General features: G+C 46.5%; 1 protein-coding gene across 2 annotated transcripts in view; it reads right to left on the minus strand.

Moving 5' to 3' along the window:
* The window catches only part of LOC111950992 (roundabout homolog 2), a 104,313-nt gene that overhangs the window by 71,064 nt on the left and 8,368 nt on the right, over positions 1-24,881 (minus strand). The gene's annotated exons all lie outside the window — the stretch shown is intronic.

The raw sequence follows: 24,881 nt of genomic DNA on the forward strand, positions 1-24,881 counted from the left end.
GGCACCCTATTCCCGCCTTTATACCGTCCCGTTGTCCTCCCTACCAGAAAGACAGAGGGCACCGGGACAAACACGCTCAAGGCCAGTCTGCAACCCTGGGGGCCCCTACAGGCCTCGCATCCCCTGTCCTGCTCTGCCAACCACAGGAGAAGCACAGCCTGCAGTGAGCCTACGAGACAGGGGAACCCAGATCTAAAACAGCACCAGTGGGGCCAACTGATCACTAGGGCTACACCCCTATGGTTGCGCCAACATCATACTAAGCCCTTTGTGTCGTCTCTACCGGCCTGACTACAGACCATGCGGAACATTAACCTCATAAGCCAAATAAGGTCAAATGGCTTTGATTTCATGGCAGGCCAGGAGTTGTCCATTTTGTTATTAGTACAGCTCAAACCAGAAGGGATAATGATAATGCTCTGATGGTTAGTGGGTAGCTGATTAGCTGGGCTCATGCTTCGCTGGTTAATGTGAACTTGGTCTGCTCTGCAGATGTATGGTGGGGGGAACTAGGACAGGGGACTGGGGCTGCAGAGTGACCGATGGAAGGCCTGACGTGGGAATATAGGAAATAATGACAGTGAGTTCCTGAGCAGATATTTTCCACACATTGCAGTAGCCGTCCCTGGTTGCATTGCTGGCTTTAATCTTGGTCAATCAATGGGCATTCAGATTACTGAGGTAGGGGCGGGCGGTGGGCGGTATGGACCCTAGCTGTGTGTGGAACCCCCCCTCTTTCCCGGGAACTCACTGGCACACCTCAACTCCCAGTTACCATCTCAAACACACAGTCTCACGCCCTACACACACACATTAGTTGGCAGATATTCTGGCCTTCTCTATTCCTGTTGCTTCATCAGTAGAGATATATGAGGACGTTACTTTCCCTTTCAATTATTGGACTTTTCTACATTGTATCCTCCTCCTCTCCTCCTCCTCCCTCTCCCTCTCTCTCTCTCTCTTTCTCTCCCATTCTCTGCCTCTATCTCTCTTTTATTTCCTCCTCCACTCCTCAGAGGCCCGGCTGTGTTTCCCACAATCATTGCTCTCCTGGCTAGATGATGCCGTGCCATGTCTCTTGTGTCTCTTGATGTCTACTCCACACCGACGTTCGCACAGCATTGGGATGCCGCTCTCGGTATATTTCACCACGGGATGTAATAATAATAATGATTGATGAGGATGATGTGATGAGGAACCTGAGGGGAAGCTTCTATTTTCTCCTCTTGTCAGTTTTATATCCATGTTATTAATAGTACATGAGATTAGGTTGGAGGGATGAGCGGTAGTGACAACCCGAATGATTGCAGAAGCTGCATGAATAACAGGGCTTCATATTTTATACTTTAACTTTTGTACCGCTTATCTTCATCACCATTTCTCTCCTTAGCTCTCAGCCCGTTTCTCTCGTTTACTGAGCACAGACAGTGTTTGGTTCATCTATGATATTACTGTTTGATGGGAGTCTCTCCATCTCACTGGTATGGGATGTTTTCTGAAGGCACTGCTACAGTTCTGATATGCTGATTTCCAAAACGGCACCACAATTTGGCAGCGAAACAGCTCTGCAGTGATTCAAGCCTCTCACGCTGTAACTCTTTCGATGTTTGTGTTGATGTGCATTCTCTCTTCCAATAATTGCCTCTTCTCTGGGCCCTTTATATAGGCACAAACTGGACTCTGATAAACAATAGAAATAATACTGTTTGTGCCGAGAGAGAGATGGAGTCTTTATAGTGGACTGCTTGCAATTGCTGTCGACCAGTGCGAATATGAGTGTGTTTATTATTATAGAGAGAGCGCGATTGAGTGTTTAGTGTTACATCGGTCATGTGTGTGCTGTGTGTTGTGTGTGTGTGTGTGTGTGTGTGTGTGTGTTGTGTGTGTGTTGTGTGTGTGTGTGTGTGTGTGTGTGTGTGTGTGTGTGTGTGTGTGTGTGTGTGTGTGTGTGTTGTGTGTGGTGTGTGTGATGTGTGGTGTGGTGAGAACGGAAATGGGGGAAGCAATGCAGACAGACTCAGAGAGGGAGGGCATGGTCCAGGGGCTATGCCCCCGGAGAGAGGAGGAGGGGTTATTAGAGGTTCACAGCAGCATTTTGGCCCCGCAGCGTGCTTCTTCGTGGTGGAGACTGTGTGTCTGACGGGGCCTGTCTGGTCTGTAGTGTGGGGTCTGGCAGCTGGTGGGGCTGTGGGCCGGCGGACACACTGAGTCTGGTAAGAAAGATTTCCCTATTGCCTGGATACAGTTATAATTAAACACTCCCAAAGCCTACGATGGTCTTGTCTCCTTACAATCTCACCACATTAACAAGCGTAGAGGCTCAGAGCCATCACCCCTTCCTTTCCCTCCCTCCTCCCTCCCCTTCCCCCCAGATCTCTGTGACAAAGCCCCTCTCCAGCCTCCCCTGTTCCTCAGCTCTGTGTCCAAAGCCCTGGTGTGTAGTGCAGGCATAACCACCGAGTAGGCTCAAAAAAGTCTCCTAGTCACAGCGCGATAGTGTAGCAGAAGTCACCTCATAGAGGTATGGTTCCTTTTAAATAAGTCAGGGTAACTAGTGGTAGGCTATGCATGCCCTCTGTATCCTCAGGCAGTTGGATCATTGCACATTTTTCCACAATTCCATCTGGTCACTTCACTGACTCGTCTATGAGCAGTGCACTCCTAGCCTTGCCCTCAGCTACTGCTGGGAACATGTTTTCATGGGATACAAAAGACAAGCATGGTATATCTACTGCGCTTGTATTATATTTTTATTTCTGTTCAGATGAACAATGTTACTCTCTTGCTCTGAAATGTTTCTGTGCCCAAATGTGGCTTAACTTTTCTTGCTCTTCTTACATGATTCATTTAAAATGACCCTCATTTTGTAATTTCACTGTTGCTTAGTAAAGGCAGAAGAAACAAATGAGTGTGGTTTGGGTCTGAACAGTTGTTGTGTTGTAGGTAGGCGAGTAGGAAGGCCACCTAATGAATGGTTGGTCCCTCTAAGAAGTTGAGGACGAGAGACGAAGTGTAAGAAGGCATTAGGGAGAATCTCTGTTCTGACTTTGAAACGAGGCACATTCACTAGGCGACCGAATTTAGGCCCAGGCAGCTGTTACACCTGCACAGTGCAGTAGTGTCTCCTTGCCTCCGTCTGAGGGAAGATCGTGACATAAAAATGACTGTGGATGAGATAGAAGAAGAGGGAAAAGATGGCTGGAAGAAATATGAAAGGTTGAGGGTATGAGGAGAGAGCAAGGGATGGGGAGGACGGAATGAAATGAGTGCTAACCTTTGCTCTCTGACTGCACAGGTCACACACACACAGTCCATAGTCAGGCACGTCTGAATATTGTAATTAGATCTGACTAGGCTAAAGAAAGCGCTAAGGCAGAACGGTTTAGCGAAAATCCTTCGTGGTTTGACTAATTAAACGCTGATTGCAGCTAATGCTAGTCACAGAGAGAGTGTAAAAATGGAGAGGTGTATATGAGGTGGGCCTGCCTGCCTGCCTGCATGTCCGTCTCCGTTTCACGTGGTTGCCGCATGCAAAGAAACCTAAACATTTAATGACGTGGTTGTATTGCTACTCTCTGTCTCTCATCACTGTCTCTCGTCATCTTCCTTTGTCTGCCGGTTCATAAGCATATGCAGGTGGCACAACTTATACACATAGCGTAATGCCACTAATACACACACACACACACACACACACCACACACACCACACACACACACACACACACACACACACACACACACAACACACACACACACACACACACACACACACACACACACGACCACACACACACACACACACACACACACACGCACACACACACTTTCATGTGAGATATGTTTATCTCTACACACACTGTCGCAGGGCTCTGTAAATGTGCTCAATCTTTGGTCATTTAGTATCTACCCGTAAATTCAGTCGACTGACCGCTGTAAGGCTAATAATGTATGTATCTGTGAAATGCTAACTCTCAGCACCACTTAATTAATGTTAATGGCTTTGGAATAAGCCAGCCAAACAGAATGGTATCTGTGCAGATATTACTTCTTCTCGGCCCATTAGCACACACAGGTTTTAACGTTTTGATGAGGAGAGAGACGTTCCCCTTCCTACCTGCAATAAAGAAATGCAATTCCTCTGACTCCTCAGAGCCCCCTCTCACTCTCTTCCTTTCCCCCTCATCCAAATTCGCTTTCATTCCCTTTCTCTCTTCCTCTATCTTCCTTCTCTTTTTACCCTGCACAAGGAAAGGGAGTGTGTTTACGGATCGTGCCAAGGAAGCTCAGTCATTTGATTTGCGAGGCCATTTAATTTTGGCATCTGAAATTATTGGAGTTGCTGCGATGTGTGTGTTGTGATGTTTGTGTGTTTTGTGTAGATGGCTGCCACAGCATCCTTCATCACTCTCCACACACCTGCTTCCCTCTGAAGAGAGCGCCTCCGCCTCTCGTCATGCCCTGCCGCATCCTAAAGGCTGATTCCAGTCTGGGCATGGAGCTCCACAACATCCCTGGATGACTCCCTGGTCCCTGCCCCGAACAGTTTTGCCTGCCTTGCTCCTCCCTTACTGCGTCCCTGGGGTGTGGTGTGTTCTCCAGGGCATCTGCCTTACCTTTTGAGCAGCGCCGCTCTTGAACTGGTGTTTCTGGGAAACAGACTGCATGGCAAGTGTGCTGGCGTCGGCGGCTGCCATATGCGGTGTGATCTGGGATAGCAGTATTATGGCTTTAGGGGAATACGACTGTAGAGCCTCTGAAGCATACAGCCTGGAGGCCAGGGGTTCTGGGCAGGAGCTAAAGCCTGTAGGATAAGAACACTTTTGTGTGTGGTCTTGTGTGGTGGTGTGTGGTGGGGAGGAAGGCTAGCTCAGTTCTACGTGCACATCATCAAATGGGCGGGCAATCCAAAACTATGAGGACAGAGAAAGCATCTTTGTGCTCAAAGTTCAGATTGCGAGGTAGTGATGAGGAGGGAGAACAGACGGGAGGGAGGGCCGATAGATGGAAAGGAGAGGAGAGGGTACAAGCGAAAGTAAGAGGAGGGGATTTGAAAAATTGGACATGCGTATTTCAAAACACAGGCGGATGCTGGCACCCTAGCCAGATGCTTGAGTGTGACTTGAACAACACACACAACATGCCGTGTACATATTAAACATGCGTATATGCTCTCTTGGTTTCTCTCTATCCCTCGCTCCCTATGCCCTTGCGCTCCCTATCCCTGCTTCTCCCTAATCCCTTGCTCTCCCCATATCCCCTGCTCTCCCTACCCTTGTCTCCCTATCCGCTTGCTCTTCCTATCCCTCGCTTCCCTTATTCCCTTGCTCTTCCTATCCCTTGGCTCTCCTATCCTTGCTCTGGCAAATAAAAACATGGATAATTGGTTGTCCATGCGTGCATATGTTAGCAATGTTATCGCAGTTGCAGAGAAATGCCTTGTGTTCCTGCTCCAACAGTTGTAGAATACCTAGCTAAATGATGCATGTTTCCTAGCTCCAACAGTGTTAGTTAATACCTAGGCTAAATGCCTGTGTTCCTAGCTCCAACAGTTTAGTAAGACCTAGCTAAATGCATTTAGCTAGGTATTACTACACTGTTGGAGCTAGGAACACAATCATTTAGCTAGGTATTACTACACTGTTGGAGCTAGGAACACAAGCATTTCTCTGCAACTGCGATAACATCTGCTAAACATATGCACACAACCAATTATTCCATGTTTTTATTTGAGAGCAAGGGATAGGGAGAGCAAGGGATAGGAAGAGCAAGGGATAGGGAGAGCGAGGGATAGGAAGAGCAAGGGATAGGGAGAGCAAGGGATAGGGAGAGCAAGGGATAGGGAGAGCAAGGGATAGGGAGAGCAAGGGATAGGGAGCGCAAGGGATAGGGAGCGAGGGATAGAGAGAAACAAAGAGAGCATATACGCATGTTTATATGTACAGCGCATGTGTGTGTGTTGTTCAATCACACTCAGAGCACTGGCTAGGGTGCCAGCATCCGCCTGTGTATTTGAATACGCATGTCCACATTCAATCCCTCCTCTACTTCGCTTGTACCCTCCCTCTCTCTTTCCATCTATCCCCCTCCCTCCCTCTTTCTCCCCTCCCTCTCACTACCTCCAATTGACCTTTGAGCACAAAGTGCTTTCCTCTGTACTCATAGTTTGAGATTGCCCCCCATTTGATGATGTGCAGTATGACTGAGCTAGCCTTCCTCCCCACCACACACCACCACACAAAGACACACACAAAGTGCTTCCTTATCCTACAGGCTTTAGCTCCTCCCAGAACCACTGGCCTCAGGCTGTATGCTTTCAGAGGCTCTACAGTCGTATTCCCTAAGCCATAATACTGCTTCCCAGAATCACACAGCATATGGCAGCCGAGCCAGCCACCCTTGCCTGCCAGTCTGTTTCCCAGAAACACCAGTTCAGAGCGGGCGCTGCCTCAAAGGTACAGGCAGATGCCTGGAGAACACACACACACCCAGGGACCAGTAAGGGAGAGCCAGGCAGGAAAACTGTTCGGCAGGGACCAGGGAGCTCATCCAGGGATGTTGTGGAGCTCCAGCCCAGACTGGATCAGCCTTTGATGGGGAGGCATGACGAGAGGGGAGCCGCTCTCTCAGAGGGAAGCAGGTGTGTGGAGAAGTGATAAGGATGCTGTGGCAGCCATTACACACACACACACATCGCAGCAACTCCAATAATTTCAGATGCCAAAATTAAATGGCCTCGCAAATCAATGATGACTGGCTTCTTTGGCACCGATCCGTGAACATCTCCCTTTCTTGTGCAGCAGTAAAAAGAGAAGGAGATAGGGAAGAGAGAAAGGAATGAAAGGAATGGATGAGGGGGAAAGGAAGAGATGTGAGAGGGGGCTCTGCAGGAGTCCAGAGGAATGCTTTCTTTATTGCAGAGTAGGAAACGGGGGAACGTCTCCTCTCTCAAAACGTTAAACTGTGTGTGCTAATGGGCACGAGAAGAGTAATATACTGAACACAGATCCATTCTGTTTGGCTGGCTTATTCAAAGCCATTAAACTTAATTAGTGGTGCTGAGAGTTAGGCATTTCACGATACATCACATTATCTAGCCTACAGCGGTCAGTCGACTGAATTTACGGGTAGATATAAATGACAAAGATTGAGCACATTTACAACCTGCGACATGTGAAATAAAACATATCTCACATGAGTGTGTGTGTGCGTGTGTGTGTGTGTGTGTGTGTGTGTGTGTGTGTGTGTGTGTGTGTGTGTGTGTGTGTGTGTGTGTGTGTGTGTGTGTGTGTGTGTGTGTGTGTGTGTGTGTGTGGTGTGTGTGGTGTGTGTGTGTGTGTGTGTGTGTATTAGTGGCATTACGCTATGTGTATAAGTGTGCACCTGCCTATGCTTATGAACGGCAGACAAAGGAAGATGACGAGAGACAGTGATGAGAGACAGAGAGTAAGCAATTACAACCACCGTCATTAAATGTTTGGTTTCTTTTGCATGCGGAACACGTGAAACGGAGACGGACATGCAGGCAGGCAGGCAGGCCCACCTCATATACACTCTCATTTTACACTCTCTCTGTAAGCAATTAGCTGCAATCAGCGTTTAATTGAGCAAACACCGAAGGATTTTCGCTAAACCGTTCTGCCTTAGCGCTTTCTTTTACCTCAGTCTAATTAAAATATTCAGACGTGCCTGACTATGGACTGTGTGTGTGTGCGTGCAGTCAGAGAGCAAAGGTTAGCACTACATTCATTCCGTCCTCCACCATCCCTTGTCTCTCCTCATACCTCAACCTTTTCATATTTCTTCCAGCCATCTTTTCCCTCTTCCTTCTATTCTCCACAGTCATTTATGTCACGCTCTTCCCTCAGACGGAGGAGAGGAGACACACTGACACTGTGGGTTGTAACAGCTTGCCTGGGCCTAATTGGTCCCTAGTGAATGTGCCTCGTTTCCAGTCAGACAGAGATTCTCCCTAATGCCTTCTTACACTTCTCTCTCGTCCTCAACTTCTTAGAGGGACCAACCATTCATTAAGTGGCTTCCTACTCGCATACCATACAACACAAACTGTTCAGACCCAACCACACTCATTTGTTTCTCTGCCTTTACTAAGCAACAGTGAAATTACAAAATGAGGGTCATTTTAAATGAATCATGAAAAGAAGAGCAGAAAAGCTTTAAGCAAATTTGGGCAAGAAACATTTCAGAGCAAGAGAGTACATTGTTCATTGAACAGAAATAACCTATAATACCACAGCGCAGTAGATATACACATTTGTCTTTTGTATCTCCATGAAAACATGTTCCCAGCAGTAGCTGAGGGCAAGGCTAGGAGTGCACTGCTATAGACGAGTCAGTGAATGACCAGATGGATGTGGAAAATGTGAATGATCCAACTGCTGAGGATACAGACGGGCCATGCATAGCCTACCACTAGTTACCTGATTATTTAAAAGGAACCATAACCTCCATGACGGTGACTTCTCTACACTATCGCGCTGTGACTAGGAGACTTTGAGCCCTACTGTACATTATCTGCACTACACCACCAGGCTTTGACACAAAGAGCTGAGGAACATGGCGGAGGGCTGGAGAGGTTTTTCACAGAGATCTGGGGAGAAGGGGTGAGGCTCTGAGCCTCTACGCTTGTCTAATGTGTGAGATTGTAGGAGACAGACCATGTAGGCTTTGGGAGTGTAATTATACTGTATCCAAGGCCATAGGGAAATCTTTCTTAACAGACTCAGTGTGTCCGCCGGCCCACAGCCCCACAGCTCCAGAGCCCCACACACAGACAGACAGGCCCCTCAGACACACAGTCTCCACCACGAAGAAGCACCGCTGCGGGGCCAAAATGCTGCTGTGACCTCTATACCCCTCCTCCCTCTCTCCGGGGGATAGCCCACTGACCATGCCCTCCCTCTCTGAGTCTGTCTGCATTGCTTCCCCATTTCCCGTTCCTCCACACACACACGACACACACACACACACACCACACACACACACACCCACACACAACACACACACACACACACACACACACACACACACACACACACACAACACACACACACACACCACACACACACAACCACACACACACACACACATGCACCGATGTACACACACTCACTCGCGCTCTCTCTATATAATAAACACACTCATATTCCCTGGTCGACGCAATTGCAAGCAGTCCACTATACAAGACTCCATCTCTATCTCGGCACAACAGTATTACTTTCTATTTTTCATCAGAGTCCAGTTTGTGCCTATATAAGGGCCCAGAGAAGAGCAATATTGGAAGAGAGATGCACATCAACAAACATGAAAGAGTTACAGAGGAGAGGCTTGAATCACTGCAGAGCTGTTTCCTGCCAAATGGGTGCCGTTTTGGAAATCACATATCAGACTGTAGCAGTGCTTCAGAAAACATCAATACCAGTGGAGATGGAGAGACTCCATCAACAGTATATCATAGATGAACCAAACACTGTCTGTGCTCAGTAAAGAGAGAAACGGGTGAGAGCTAAGGAGAGAAATGGTGATGATGATAAGCGGTACAAAAGTATAAAGTTATAAAATATGAAGCCCTGTTATTCATGCAGCTCTGCATCATTCGGGTTCTGTCACACCGCTCATCCTCCAACCTATCTCCATGTACTGATTAATACATGGATATAAAACTGACAAGAGGAGAAAATAGAAGCATTCCCCTCAGGTTCCTCATCACCATCATCCTCATCATCATTATTATTATTACATCCCGTGGTGAAATATGACCGAGAGCGGCATCCCACAATGCTGTGCGAACGTCGGTGTGAGTTAGCATCAAGAAGACACAAGAGACATGCACGCATCATCTAGCCAGGAGAACATGACTTGTGGGAAGACAGCCAGGGGCCCTGAGGAGTGGAGGAGGAATAAAGAGAGATAGAGGCAGAGAGGGAGAGAGAGAGAGAGAGAGAGAGAGAGAGAGGAGGAGGAGGAGGAGGAGGAGGGATACAATGTAGAAAGTCAATAATTGAAAGGGAAAATAACGTCCTCATATATCTCTACTGGATGAAGCAACAGAATAGAGAAGGCCAGATATCTGCCAACTATGTTGTGTGTGTAGGGCTGTGAGACTGTGTGTTTGAGATGGTACTGGGGTTGAAGGTGTGCATGTGAGTTCCGGGGAAAGAGGGGGGGTTCCACACACAGCTAGGGTCCATACCCCCCACCCCCCGCCCCTCCTCAGTAATCTGAATGCCCTTGATTGACCAGATTAAAGCCCAGATGCCAAACACAGGGACCACTGCAATGTGTGGAAATATCTGCTCAGGAACTCACTGTCCATTATTCCCCACGTTCAGGCCCCTTCCATCGGTCACTCTGCAGCCCCAGTCCCCTGTCCTAGTCCCCACCCATACATCTGCAGAGAAGACCAAGTTCACATTACCCAGCGAAGCATGAGCCCCAGCTAACAGCTAACCCACTAACCATCAGAGCATTATCATTATCCCCTTCTGGTTTGAGCTGTACCTTAACTAACAAAATGGACAACTCCTGGCCTGCCATGAAATCAAAGCCATTTGACCTTATTTTGGCTTATGAGTTAATCCCATGGTCTCTAGTCAAGGCCGGTAGAGACGACACAAAGGGCTTAGTATGATGTTGGCCAACCATGGGGTGTAGCCTAGTGACTCATTGGCCCTCACTGTGCTGTTTAGATCTGGGTTCCCCTGTCTCTAATAGGCTCACTGCAGGCTGTGCTTCTCCTGTGGTTGGGCAGAGCAGGACAGGGGACTGCGAGGCTGTAGGCCCCGGGTTGCAGACTGGCTCTTAGCGTGTTTGTCCCCTGTGCCCTCTCTCTCTGGGTAGGACACGGGCACGGTACTAAGGCGGGAATTAGGGTGCCGGGAGGGGGCGGAAAGGGGGAGGTCATGGGGTCCATGAAGGTTTTATAGTGGTGGGGAGTGATGAGAGAGGATATGATGGTGGGGTGGGGGGGTTATGTTAGGGTATGCAGGAGCGGGGAGGGTTGATAGAGCACGGCAGAGATGTGTGTAAGCATGAGGGTACTGCATTAATGCAGGGTTGCGGATGGTGAGGGGAGACTACATGCAGAGATAGCTCTGAAACGAGGAGGTGAGGTTGTACGTGTTAGTGGGGGATGGGATCGACTGGGATGCTAAGAGTATATGAAGGAAAGAGACGAATAGGTGAGGGCCTTCCCACTGGGCAAAAACTGGTTGAATCAACATTATTTCCACAGCTAGTTTCTGTCCTCCTCTGGGTATATTGACTTCAATAAACCCCCTTCCATAGATTTACACAGTAAATATGACAATTCCAGACGATGTCCTCCAGCCTATCAGAGCTCTTGCAGCATGAACTGACATGTTGTCCACCCAATCAAAGGATCAGAGAATAAGCTACAGCAATCTAGCACTGCAGTGCATAAAATGTGGTGTGTAGTTGATACAAAGAGAGAGAAAGAACTAATTAAGGAGGAGCAAAAGAGAGAGAGAGAGAGCGAGAGAGAGAGAGAGAGCGAGAGAGCGAGAGAGAGAGAGAGAGAGAGAGAGAGAGAGAGCGAGAGAGCGAGAGAGAGAGAGAGAGAGAGAGAGAGAGAGAGAGAGAGAGAGAGAGAGAGAGAGAGCTATACAGTTGTTATTATTACTTTCACTTTCACTTACTTAGCTAGCAAATGCAGCTAGCTAGTTTAGCCTACTCAAACACCTGGCTCAAACAGAGGGATGCTATGTTTGCTAGCTGGCTATGGCTATCCAACACTGGAACTCTTCCAAGTCAAGGTACAGCTTTTGGTTTTATTCATTTATTGCCACCAGGGCCCGCCGGTATAACTGCTAAACTGCATGCTGTACACAGTACTGCATGATTGTAGAGGGTTCACTAACACATTAGTTCTAGTAGCTATGCTGACTATGACGTTAATATGGTGACAATGATATAGGCTGTGTGTAGCGTTTAGCGGTTATGGCATGAAGTTTTGGCTTGGAAAGGTTTCTTCGCCTGGTCACAGACAGCTGAAGTCCACAAGCGGGAAAAGGTGAGAGGAGGAGAGAGTGTAGATGCGAGAAAAACGTATATAGACAACGAGAGAAGTGATGGTGGTGTTTATATGTGGCTGCTAGTTCTGTGTTTGCGTGTGATCCTGTTGAAAAACGTTTCTTAAACGGAAAACGGAACGAAACGGGCGATTAACCTTACCTGAATTTGTCGCATAGAAACTCTCGTTTGTAACATGTTGGACTAAGTTACACCCCAGATCACCTAGATGCAGGCAAGAGTAGTTGAATGCGGTATTAAAATGTGTCACTATCTGTCACCTTGATTACTCGAAAATTTCTTTCAACCTTGTGTACCTACGTTGTAAACGTTCCAAATCAAATCAAATTGTATTGGTCACAACACATATGATAGGCAGATGTTATTGCAGGTGTAGCAAAATGCTTTGTGCCTAGCTCTGACTGTGCAGATAATATCTAACAAGTAATATCTAACAAATTACACAACATATACCCAAAACACACAAATCCAAGGAGGGATAAATTAGAAGACTATATTAAACTCAGCAAAAAAGAAATGTCCCTTTTCAAGGACCCTGTCTTTCAAAGATAATTTGTAAAATAAAAATAACTTTAACAAATCCGTGTATTGTAAAGGGTTTAAACATAGTTTCCCCATGCTTGTTCAATGAACCATAAACAATTAATGAACATGCACCTGTGGAACGGTCATTAAGACCACTAACAGCTTTAGACGGTATGGGGGCAATTAAGGTCACCAGTTATGAAAACTTAGGACACTAAGAGGCCTTTCTACGACTCTGAAAAAACACCAAAAGAAAGGATGCCCAGGGTCCCTGCTCATCTGCGGTGAACGTGCCTTAGGCATGCTGCAAGGAGGCATGAGGACTGCAGATGTGGCCAGGGCATAAAATTGCAATGTCCGTACTGTCAGACGCATAAGACAGCGCTATAGGGAGACAGACAGCTGATTGTCCTCGCAGTGGCAGACACGCGGGGTGAACCAGCCAGTGGCTCCATTGGTTGATGTCCTTGAGGATCTTTTTGGCCATCCTGTGACATCGGGTACTGTAGGTGTCCTGGAGGGCAGGTAGTTTGCCCCGGTAATGCATTGGGCGGACCGCACCACCCTCTGAGAGCCTTGCGGTTGTGGGCGTGCAGTTGCCGTACCAGGTGGTGATACAGCCGACAGATGCTTTCTTGATTTCTTTAGCCTCCTGAGGTTGAAGAGGCTCTGTGCGCGCATCTTCACCACACTGCCTGTGTGGGTGCCATTTCAGTTCGTCAATGATGTGTACGAAAAAAGACTTGACGTTTTCCACCTTCTCCACTGCGGTCCCGTCGATGTAGATAGGGGGGTGCACCCTCTCTGTTTTCCTGAAGACCAGGATCATCTTCTTTGTTTTGTTGACGTTGAGTGAGAGGTTGTTTCCAGGCACCCACACTCTCAGAGCTCTCATCTCCTCCCTGTAGGCTGTCTCGTCATCGTTGGTATTCAAGCCTACTACTGCTGTGTCCGTCTGCAAACTTGACATGATTGAGTTGGAGGCGTGCTTGCCACGCAGTCATGGTGAACAGGGAAGTACAGGAGGGGGCTGAGCACGCACCCTTGTGGGGCCCAGTGTTGAGGCATCAGCGGAGTGTGAGGGTCAGCGGAGTGGAGGTGATATATAGACAACGAGAGAAGTGATGGTGGTGTTTATATGTGGCTGCTAGTTCTGTGTTTGCGTGTGATCCTGTTGAAAAACGTTTCTTAAACGGAAGCAAACTGACGGGGCGGCCCGTCAGTCAGTCCAGGACCCAGTTGCACAGGGCGGGGTTCAGACCCAGGGCCTCGAGCTCAATGATGAGCTTGATGTGGGCCCACATCAACTTTCATTCGTAGGCTAGGTTGTAGCAGCAACATGATGGGTATAGGGAAAATGTGAGCATCATGTAATAGCCTAAACCTATCGCAGTTACATTGAGCTGGGTGAATGGAATATGAATGACAGTCATCCAATATGCTGTAATAAGTAATAGACCATGCTCATAAAAACCACTGGTGCCGATGTAGTATCAATGTGGAAAACTGATTGGATTTGAAAAAAGTAATCAACGTAAGGGAATTTCGTCCATTTTTTACAAAACTTAAAACCTAAATCCAACGACATGGTGATATTTTTTGTTGATTAGACGATGAATTCACGTTAGTTGACAACTGTACCAAATGTAAATCAAAACTAGACGTTGAACTGACATCTGCGCCCAGTGGGTTGAGTGAAGAAGGATTGGTTGGAGTATGCGGGATCTGTCTGGGTGCCAGCATACCCCCCGGGCTAACACATGCCCAAGTGGCTCTAATCCCGCCACCCGCTCCACCCATCTGCAGCGTGCCGCCATGGCTAGCCCCCACTAGCCCCAATGGAGAGCAGCGTGTACTGTATGCTGTGATGGAGGGATGATAACATGCTAATTGAGAGATGTGGATAGAATCTTGTTTGCTGTCACAGTCCCAATTACCTCCTGTATAGCGGTGGAGATTGAATTGACACACATTTGGGAGCAGCACAGAGGGCTAGAGACTGACAGGAACAAGAGGCTGTCAGCCCACATCAAGCTGTTCCCTCTGCTCTTACACAGGGGCCTGCGTCATAAAATAACCTGGCATGGCAAAGAGAGAGTGAAAACAGATAGATGGAGAAGAGTGAAAGTGCAGAGGATATATAAGACATAGAAAGCTACAGTACTACTACTGTGCTGTTTGTGCAGTGGATGTCATTAATTAATCAAACCCGCTGATGTTCCTCCTTTTTACTCAGTGAAGGGGATGCACTGTAGAAGTCTGATGTCACCCTAATGCTGTCCTTTCCCTGGGTCTCTCTCCTCTCTGTGAATGGGAGGTTGAGCGTGTCTGATGCCAAATGGTCTGCTGTGATGGAGCTGAATGTCTAAGCTAGACCACAAGAAGCCCTGTGCAGTGCAGTACCGGGTGTGACACTGAGCAGTCAGAGTGGAACGGGAGGTTGCCCTAGATAACAGAGGTTTGTAGGGTAGGGCACATGAATAATGCAGTCACTATGGAGCTCCTCTGGCTGAGAGTGCAGATGCTCCTCTCTCTCTCTCTCTCTCTCTCCTCTCTCCTGTCTTACCCCCAGCGAGCCAGGAGGAAGGGTACAGGGGGGTGGAGTTGAAAGGAGGAAGGGAGATAGGGGAACAAAGTTAGGGGCATTATGTCATGAAAGGACATGTTCGTTTGTGAATGTCTTACATGTAGCATGAAAGGCTCTGTCCAGTTCCACATATGTTTTCATGGTATAGTGAAAAAAAGCTGTAATAACAATGTCTTTAATTTATAAAAAATGTAAAATTCCCCACTATGGTAGTGCCCACGAGTTCTACTCTTATTATACAAGACAAAGCTTTAATCTAGTCTGCTGGTTACTTTTTTCGCCCTTCATTATCACTTCTTGGGAAGTAAATTGCCTGTACATGCCCACTCCCTCCCGCATACCAAGTCTCTAATGAGCCTGTCTCCTCCTGAATGGACGTCTTATTGTTTAACTGAACCTCCAAAGTCTCTCATCCATCATAAAGCCATTCAGTACATCACGCCGTCTCCTGTTGGGCCCTTTAGTCTGCACCTCAATCACAACTGTAATGCAGCAACCACTACAGACCACAGCCCCCTCACACACTGCTCTCAGGGGCCACATACAGTAAACATGCATTAACGCAAACCCACATATAGACAAGAACAAATGCATACGCGCGAGCACACACACGGATACAAATGTAAAAGTACACATATATACAATCACAGGGACAAACATATTCATATGTAGACACTAATACACACATGGACAAAACAGCTGGACGGTACATAAAGGAGTACATAAACGGTACTACATGTGTATTTCTTTGTGTTTATGCTTGTTGTGCATGGTGCCACAATAGAGGACCATGCCTTTGATTAACTAATTAGCCGTCGTACTAAGACCAAATAGAAACTATTAACCCCAGCTATTACCTTGGCCTCTTTGCAAAGAATTTAATTTCCCTGTGGACCAGAGTTGGGAGCCAAGGGCCCTGTTGAATCGGCTCAATACAGCCCAGGTGGGCAGGTCACCTATTAAATCCATACAAACTAATTTAGCTCTTTAATGAAGCTCTGATTGACTTTTCAGGCTAACACATGTCGGACTCCCTGCCTCTACAAACACAGCAAGTCAGCAAGTCTGGAAAAAGAATCACAAGACCAAAAGTATTCTGGTCTGTATAACTGTACCTTTGTCCTCCAGATACCAATAGCTACTTCATTAATTAAGGATATCCTCTTCCCTCTATAATATGATTCTGTTTTCACCAAGATAAATTGAATGTTACTAGATAACTGAATAATACCATATGAGATTAACCAATAGAGATAGAAGAAGGGATAAAGTCATCGTCTGCCCTGGGTTAGCCGTCCGATTGACATGACGGAGGTACTGCACTGCTGCAGGACTCAGAGAGAGGGAGAGAGAGAAGGGAGGCTCCTCTAAACACACTTTAGCCCACTGATAGATGGCTGAGGCACTGGGGCAGTGGTGCGGTCAGCCCTGCGTCGTTAAACAAGCCTTCTCAGAGAACACAGCCGCAATGAACTCCCAGCTGCAGCTAGCTACAGCCATGCTAATATCACTCACGGATATAACCTAACACTTTATGTGAAGTGAGAGGGTGGGGCGGCGGGGAGAGGTTCAGTCTCACGGGGAAGAGATGCTTTAAGACAGAAGAGGATAGGGAAACAGGGACTAAGAAAATGAAATAATATCATCTTGGAAAACATGTTTTCCTTTTTACGTAGATCAAAAACTATCAATGACCTTAATGTCATTTCTAGTGTAGGTTACATCCCAGCTAGTGATGTTAAAAGAGTGGACCAACACAATACACAACACGACAAGTTAGCATGCTAGTTCACACCATATGCAGCCAGGCCTATGCTAACCAACTGTAAGAAGGTGCAGCAGAGCTCATAAAGGGTTTTGCATGGTCCAATTAACACCAGATGCTAGCCTTTAGCCAACTTACTTGAACAAAGTCATGCACATCTCTCCAAGGAGTTAGCATGGTCCAGTTAGCACCAGATGCTAGCCCCTTAGCTCATTCTCTCTGGCCAAGAAAATATGCAAAAAAAAGTGTGATGGTCCACACTCAAAAAGATGTCGCATAAAACTAACTTCATCAACATGCTGCAAATGTGTTCCAGGGACATGCCCAATCAGGCATGTGCACAGATATGAGTCAACCTGTGCCTCCCACTCTCCAAGTGCCCTTTTGGGTGGTGTTATAATTATTCTTGCTTTATTAAGTTTTGTCGTTGTTGTTCTGAACCCATTGCCTGCAAGTCGTCGTGACATCGTCAAGTTCGGCACCCTCCAGCCCATCCGTTGGTTGGCTGCGCCTGTTGGTCTGCCCTGAACAGAGCTTGCGGGTGCCAGGTTGCGCCTTTTTGAGATTGCACACGCCCGTTATCAAAACATGCATGGCTTGAGATGCGATTAGCACTCGAGTGTGTGTAGCTAGCTACGTAGTTTAAATATCAATAGTACTGCCACAGCAGCAAAACATTAACACTTGATAACACTTGGTTTACATTCTCATCAATATTCAGTCTGGCTGATATGTGCAGCAGAGAGAGGCAGAAAGACAGAGAGGAGCGGCTGCATCAATGACCATCCTAACTCCATCCCTTCCGCAAATCCAATCTAATCAAATGGTATTGGGCACATACAACGTGGTTAGCAGATGTGAATGCGTGTGTAGCGAAATGCTTGTGCTTCTAGTTCCGACAGTGCAGTAATATCTAACAGGTAATCTAACAATTCCCCAACAACTACCTAATACACACAAATCTAAAGGGGTGAATGAGAATATGTACATATAAGTACATGGATGAGCGATGGCTGAGCGTCATAGGCAAGGTGCAGTAAATGGTATAACATACAGTATATACATGTGAGATGAGTAATGTAAGATATGTAAACATTATTAAAGTGGCATTGTTTAAAGTGACTAGTGATCCATTTATTAAAGTGTCCAGTGATTGGGTCTCAATGTAGGCAGCAGCCTCTCTGTGTTAGTGATTGCTGTTTAACGGTCTGATGGCCTGAGATTGAAGCTGTTTTTCAATCTCTCGGTCCCAGCTTTGATGCACCTGTACTGACCTCACCTTCTGGATGATAGCGGTGTGAACAGCCAGTGGCTCGGTGGTTGATTTTTGGCCTTCCTGTGACATCGGGTGCTGTAGGTGTCATGGAGGGCAGGTAGTTTGCCCCCGGTGATGTGTTGTGCAGACCGTACCACCCTCTGGAGAGCCTTGCGGTTGAGTGCGGTGCAGCTGCCATACCAGGCTGTGATACATCCCGACAGGATGCTCTCGATTGTGCATCTGTAAAAGTTTGTCAGGGTTTTGGGTGACAAGACAATTTTCTTCAGCCTCCTGAGGTTGAAGAGGCGTTGTTGCGCCTTCTTCACCACACTGTCTGTGTGGGTGGACCATTTCAGTTTGTCAGTGATGTGTACACCGAGGAACTTGAAGCTTTCCACCTTCTCAACTGAGGTTAAGTCGATGTAGATAGGGGGGTGCACCCTTTGCTGTTTCCTGAAGTCCACGATCATCTCCTTTGTTTTGTTGACGTTGAGTGAGAGATCGGCAGCAGCAACACAGGCAGTCTAGACCAGCTAACCACCATATACTAAAATATCCACACAAGCCACTAGCCAGTCAGCCATACATCATGAGTTAGAATATTATGAAGTTATTATTTAAGGGCATTGATGATAAATCACACGCTAGCTAACTAGCAGATTTACATCAATCATCAACATCAATGATCAGCTGATAGCCCCCCACCTTCTTTTCCTAAAGTAAATCATGTTTGTGATGAGTGAGTGTGTTGTTGCAGAAATAAATAGTCCAATGCTGAACAATGTTAAAATATTCACTACAGAGGCAGTTGGTATGATATGGATTTTGAGATGAGAATTATGAAAGTCTTTGTTTTTTCCCCCTTTTCTCAGTTTCAGCACCTTCCCCCTAAAAGGTCTGTGCACGGCCCTGTGCCCAAACCACCTCTGCCTCCGTTTCACCTAACTGTTCAAGTACACACACATACTCACGTACATACGCACAACAAATCACACACACACACACACACACAACACACACACACACACACACACACACACAACACACACACACACACACACACACACACACACACACACACACACACACACACACACACAACACAACACCACACACAACACACACACACACACACCACACACACACACACACACACACACACACACACTCTTACAATCACTCCCAGATTGTTACAGTCTGATTGTTGCTTTATAGCTATTGTAAACCCAAAGTGCTGACTGTACAGGTGAGTCCCTTCGATCCCATTGTCACTTAATCATCATAAAAAGATGAGTTGAGATGGAGCGTTCCATCATTTCTTACCCACACACCTCTTAGTCTCTCAGGAACTTTATTTTAAGCAAACGTATTCTTATGCATCACTATATTTTCTTCTGCACTGTGCTTGTACTGGAGAGGTTGCTTCTCTTATCAAAAGGTACAGTACACATGGATGAAAATAAGGTACACTACACACCCCCAATGTTAAACGACCTAAACTCACTTCTTCCTAGTGTGGTATACTGTGCAAAGACCCCTCTATCACTGGCTTTGTACCCCAGCTCTTAAGCGGGTGGCAAGCCCACACAGTGACAGCATTGCTATGGACGACCAGGTCCTCTGACATTTGAAACTGTCAGGAAGTGCACGGTGGCCAAGCCGAGTTCACTCTCAACTTTGACCTCGATTCTCAACACAAGCTTGACACAGGCTTGACAGTTGGGAGGCGGAAGGGGACTAGTATATGAGAGGGGTGTCTGTTGACTGGCTGTGGCCTTTCTCCACGCTCAGGCCACCCTGTCCTCTCACAGGACATGTCCCCACACCTTCCCAGGACACACAGGGAGGCATGGCATGGGGCTGGGGCTAGTGCTGGGGCTGGCGGCCAGCAGGTCAGTGTGAGAGAGTGGGACCTATGATTAATGAGAGCTGGCTAGGTGCCAAATACCCATACATACATTCTTCCTAGCGGCACTGCTACGGTCCAACCACAACCATAATCTCACCATGCCACTTATCACAAGTGTGCTGAATGATTATTGATCAAACCACTAACTCAGCATATAGTACTGCATGATCTACCAACGCAATCAAATCAAATCAAATGTTATTTGTCACATGTTACTTACAAGCCCTTAACCAACAATGTAGTTTTAAGAAAGTCAAAAAATAAATAACAAAAAATAAAGATGAAAATAGAAAAATAACAAATATTAGAGAGTAATGAGGCTATATACAGGGGGTACCGGTACAGAGTCAATGTGGAGGCTATATACAGGGGGTACTGGTACAGAGTCAATGTGGAGGCTATATACAGGGGGTAACCGGTACAAGGAATCAATGTGGAGTGCTATATACAGGGGGTACCGGTACAAGAGTCAATGTGGAGGCTATATACAGGGGGTACTGGTACAGAGTCAATGTGGAGGCTATATACAGGGGGTACCGGTACAGAGTCAATTAAGGTAGTATGTACATGTAGGTAAAGTGACTATGCATAGATAATAAACAGAGAGAAGCAGCAGCGCCGCGATCAGCGTCACAAATAGAATTTACTTCTTTTTTAGTGCTTGGCAACACAGATGCTCGTTGGCGCGCACGAGCAGTGTGGGTGCAATAATTGAATAACATGTATGTTTAAATTTATTTTGCAACGCGAGAGCATGCGACGCGAGCGGTGTGGTCAGCATGTTAGTCCACTCTATCCATACACACCATCACACTATGCAATATTGTACATTGTGTGCAAGCCAAAACATCTGACCACTCCAGGCATTTATCCTAACCGTCTGTCTGTCTGGCTATCTGTCTGGGACGATGAGGATTTATTGATTGATGTTTGTCTGTCTGGCTGGCTACTCTTCTAATAGCCAGAGGAGTCTACAGACAGGCAGAGGGGAGGGGGTGAGTGGGTGGGGGGTCTGTTTGTGAATTATTTATACCAATCAACACCCCCCCCCCCCTCTCTCAACACATCATCATTATTGTGATTCAGTCACTTATTATAGCTACTCCTAATCCCATCAGCAGCCAGTCACTCCCATTAGAGCTGTCTGCAGGGGGTTGGGGGTCAGAGGGGTGTTTGTGGGTGTTATAACGCTATAACTGAAATAGAGTTCAGCTGAAGTGTTGGAGCGGGCGGTGTGGTGGCTGGGAGGTTGCCTGTCTGGGTGTTGCTGACATCGAAAGCAGGTGATGATTGTTATTCAAATAATCTCTGGCTGTTCTGACAAAACAGCAGGAGCTTGCCGACACCGTACCGACACTGTGTAACAGTGACAGAAACACACTATGTCCTCTTCAGACCTGATCCACCTGTCCTCGAGGCACAACAAGACTAAAGCTGTGTCTCAGGTGGCACAGGAACTAACACCTCATGGTAATACTGCTCTTTAGTCAACAACTCAAAAAGTCTAAATTAAATAGTCCTATTTCATCTATGTTCCCATTAACCAACAATAATGCATGAGAGCCCCAGGAGGGATCGCTTAGAGCAGTTTCACACCCAGAGACATAACTGTCTGATTAGCATCTCAATTAGAGCTTCCTCACTATGTGCAACTCAGAGAAGTGAGAGTGTGTATTTAACTTAAGTACAATTGATGTCTAATGGGACTCATGTAATGGAATTTAGAGTTAAGGCCAGGGCTATGATTCAGGGACTTGAAAAAGGGTGTCAAAAACAATATCAGACATGGAAAAAGGCCGGGCCAAGGTAAAGTCTTACGTTTTTGCTGTCTCTAACACAATTGCATGAAATCCCATACACTCTTAGAAGTAAAGGTGCCTGGAAGAACCTTTAGTGCTGCCACACCGGCGGAACCTTTCCAGTTGAAAAAAGTTCCTCGAGTAACCCCTCTGAAAAGGTTCCTCGAGTAACCCCTCTGAAAAGGTTCCTCGAGTAACCCCTCTGAAAAGGTTACTCGAGTAACCCCTCTGAAAAGGTTCCTCGAGTAACCCCTCTGAAAAGGTTCCTCGAGTAACCCCTCTGAAAAGGGTCTTCAAATTGGAACCTTTTTGTGATGGGCGTAGTTCAAATTGGAGGTGCGGCCTAACAGATTAGAGGTGTGGCTTTCAGATACTGTAGTTATTTTTAGTCACCTGTTAGCATAAATGTCATTTCTGTTCATGTTAAGTTTGTTCCTTGAAAATCTATGCATATTACATATTCTAATATGAATAACATTGCTGATTACGTACAGTAATAAAGTGGTAACTTTTTTTTTACTATTCTAACTTTGGGATTTGCATTGGCTTCTGAGGAACTCATACACCTCTGTTAGCCTCACTGAAACTACGAAACTGTCAATGTTCAACCTTAATATGTGACGACAATACAACAGAACCTATTAACAGGAATGGCATTTACTCTAACGGGTGGCCAAAAAATGTATATCTTAAAGCCACGCCCCTCCTAAGCCATGCCTCCACTTCAGTGTTCCTCCAGGAACCCATTGCTACATTGAACCATTAAAGGTTCTTCCAAGAACCCCTCAACTAACCGAAGGTCCTGAACTCCAGGGGATCCTATTCTCCTACAGCACACTAATCGAAAATGATTTAAAATATGTTCTATATATGAATTAATCCACAATATATCATCTATTTTTTTTTAAACAACAATAAAAATGCCAAGCCAGCACATCCCCCTCCTACTCACACACACTTCCCTTCCACCACACACTCTTCCCTCCCACCACACACTTCACACTCTCACACACAGCTGTCTAGTTGGAGAACTGATGTGTGTGTCTCAGATATCCTGCGGCTCTTCACCCATAATCCTTTCCCAGGACAGCAGGGCAGTATTGATTACAAACCAGGCAGAGGAAACAGCAGGAGGAGGAGGAGAAGAGTACAGGGGAATAAAGGATAGAAGGAGGAAAGTGAGTGATATGGGAAGGGAGTTAGGAAGGAGAGGGTGGGAAGGAGGAGAGGGTGGGGGAGAGAGGAGATGAGGTGCATAAGGAGACACATAGTTCTCAGGTTTCGTCTTCATCCAGCAGCTGTTGGGTTTGAGTGAGAGGGTTGTCTCCCGGGCTCATGCCAAACACAAATCCACCAGCGTCAAAACTGGACCATACCACTATAACTCTGCTCTACCACTGACCCCAGGGCCAGTGCCGTTTCTAGACATAAGCAACATAAGTGGCTGCTTAGGGCCCCGCGGCCACTAGGGGGCCCCCAACCTCCCATATATTTTTTAGGGGTCAGTCGGGGTCTCAACTTGCTGTTAGTTAGAATAGTAGAATACACAATGTATCATTTCGATATTTGGTTGTGCATCAGCAGTTTTCCTTTTGTTATGTCAGTCACTGATAGTCACTCAGTTATCCCATATCAGCTAACATTTTATAGATGACTAGGTAAGTTAGTCTAGCCAGCTATCTAAACCTTGTAGTAATAATCATGGCTGAATTACTGACCGAGCACCCAAGGCCTAGAGGCCCTGACCTCCAGGGGGCCCCCATTGTATTTGTTCGTCACTCACTCAGATATCATATGAACATGGCATAAGTCATGGCAAAATGTGTAGAATTGCAGGAAATTTGTTTTAAAACTGCTAAATGTTTTCTCCATCCCTTGGCAAATCTCTCTTAGGGCCCCAAAAAAGCTAGAAACGGCCCTGCCCAGGGCATAGACAGTAAGACAGATGCCTGATGACAGATTTAAGGGAGGACAAAATGGAGGAAACCCCCCCCTCTCCTCACCTCTCCTCTCACCCCAGGGAGGAAAGTGTACACCACACTGAAGTCATCGGGTCATACTTTCCCTTAAGACCCCCACTTAAAAACACACTGCAAACCCCCAGTCTATAATGTATGTGAATGTAAATATGTATGTAGATATGCGTGTAGCACAAATCTACAATTACATACCATTCATATTTTCCTATATTTCCATTGTTTCTCAGGTGTTTGCTGTGAGTGATCAGAATGTGTGCGCTGTGTGGTATGTTAATGTCGAGGAATCAGTTCAGTTTAACACATAATGGCGATGTGAATAGCCCAGAGCTCTTGTTTCCTACACAGGGAAAGTGTTGGCTGGGCGCATGAAGAACGGAGGAAGGAGAGAATAACTTGGGTGAAATCCTGCTCTCACTGCCTGGAGCGATGTTCAGCTCTACCCACGCATCGCTCACAAAGGTCACTCAAACAGGTCTTTTTAACAATGTACACACACAAACACACACACACACACGAATGGAGGATTGCACACACATGCACGGTGCACACAAGAACACACGCAAAGAGGAATAGAGAAGATGGAAGGCACACAAACATGCGCTCACAAGGATCAGTCAAATAGGTCAGGTCAAGTTACACAGATGATGACAGCCACACATTTTACATATGGGCTCAGTCCCCATCCCTCAACAGAGATGTATGCTCTTTCCGTATAACACCCTAACCTCTATCCCCTACATACATACAGTCACCTCCAAAGCACTGAAAAATTCAACACCTCATTTAACATCAACCCCTCCCACCTCAGAGACCACATTAACTTCCCAGCGAGGGGCAGAGGAAGTACACAACGTCAAATGCAAATAAAATAACAATCTAGAGACTTCAACAATTTATCATGATTTTTTCATTCAGTCTCTTAGGACCCCAGTAATGGCCATCAATAAATCAAGCCGCTGTCACACTCTTAAGACCTATAGGGACCACT

The sequence above is a fragment of the Salvelinus sp. IW2-2015 genome, linkage group LG23 (genome assembly GCF_002910315.2).
Source record: "Salvelinus sp. IW2-2015 linkage group LG23, ASM291031v2, whole genome shotgun sequence".
Taxonomy (NCBI): domain Eukaryota; kingdom Metazoa; phylum Chordata; class Actinopteri; order Salmoniformes; family Salmonidae; genus Salvelinus; species Salvelinus sp. IW2-2015.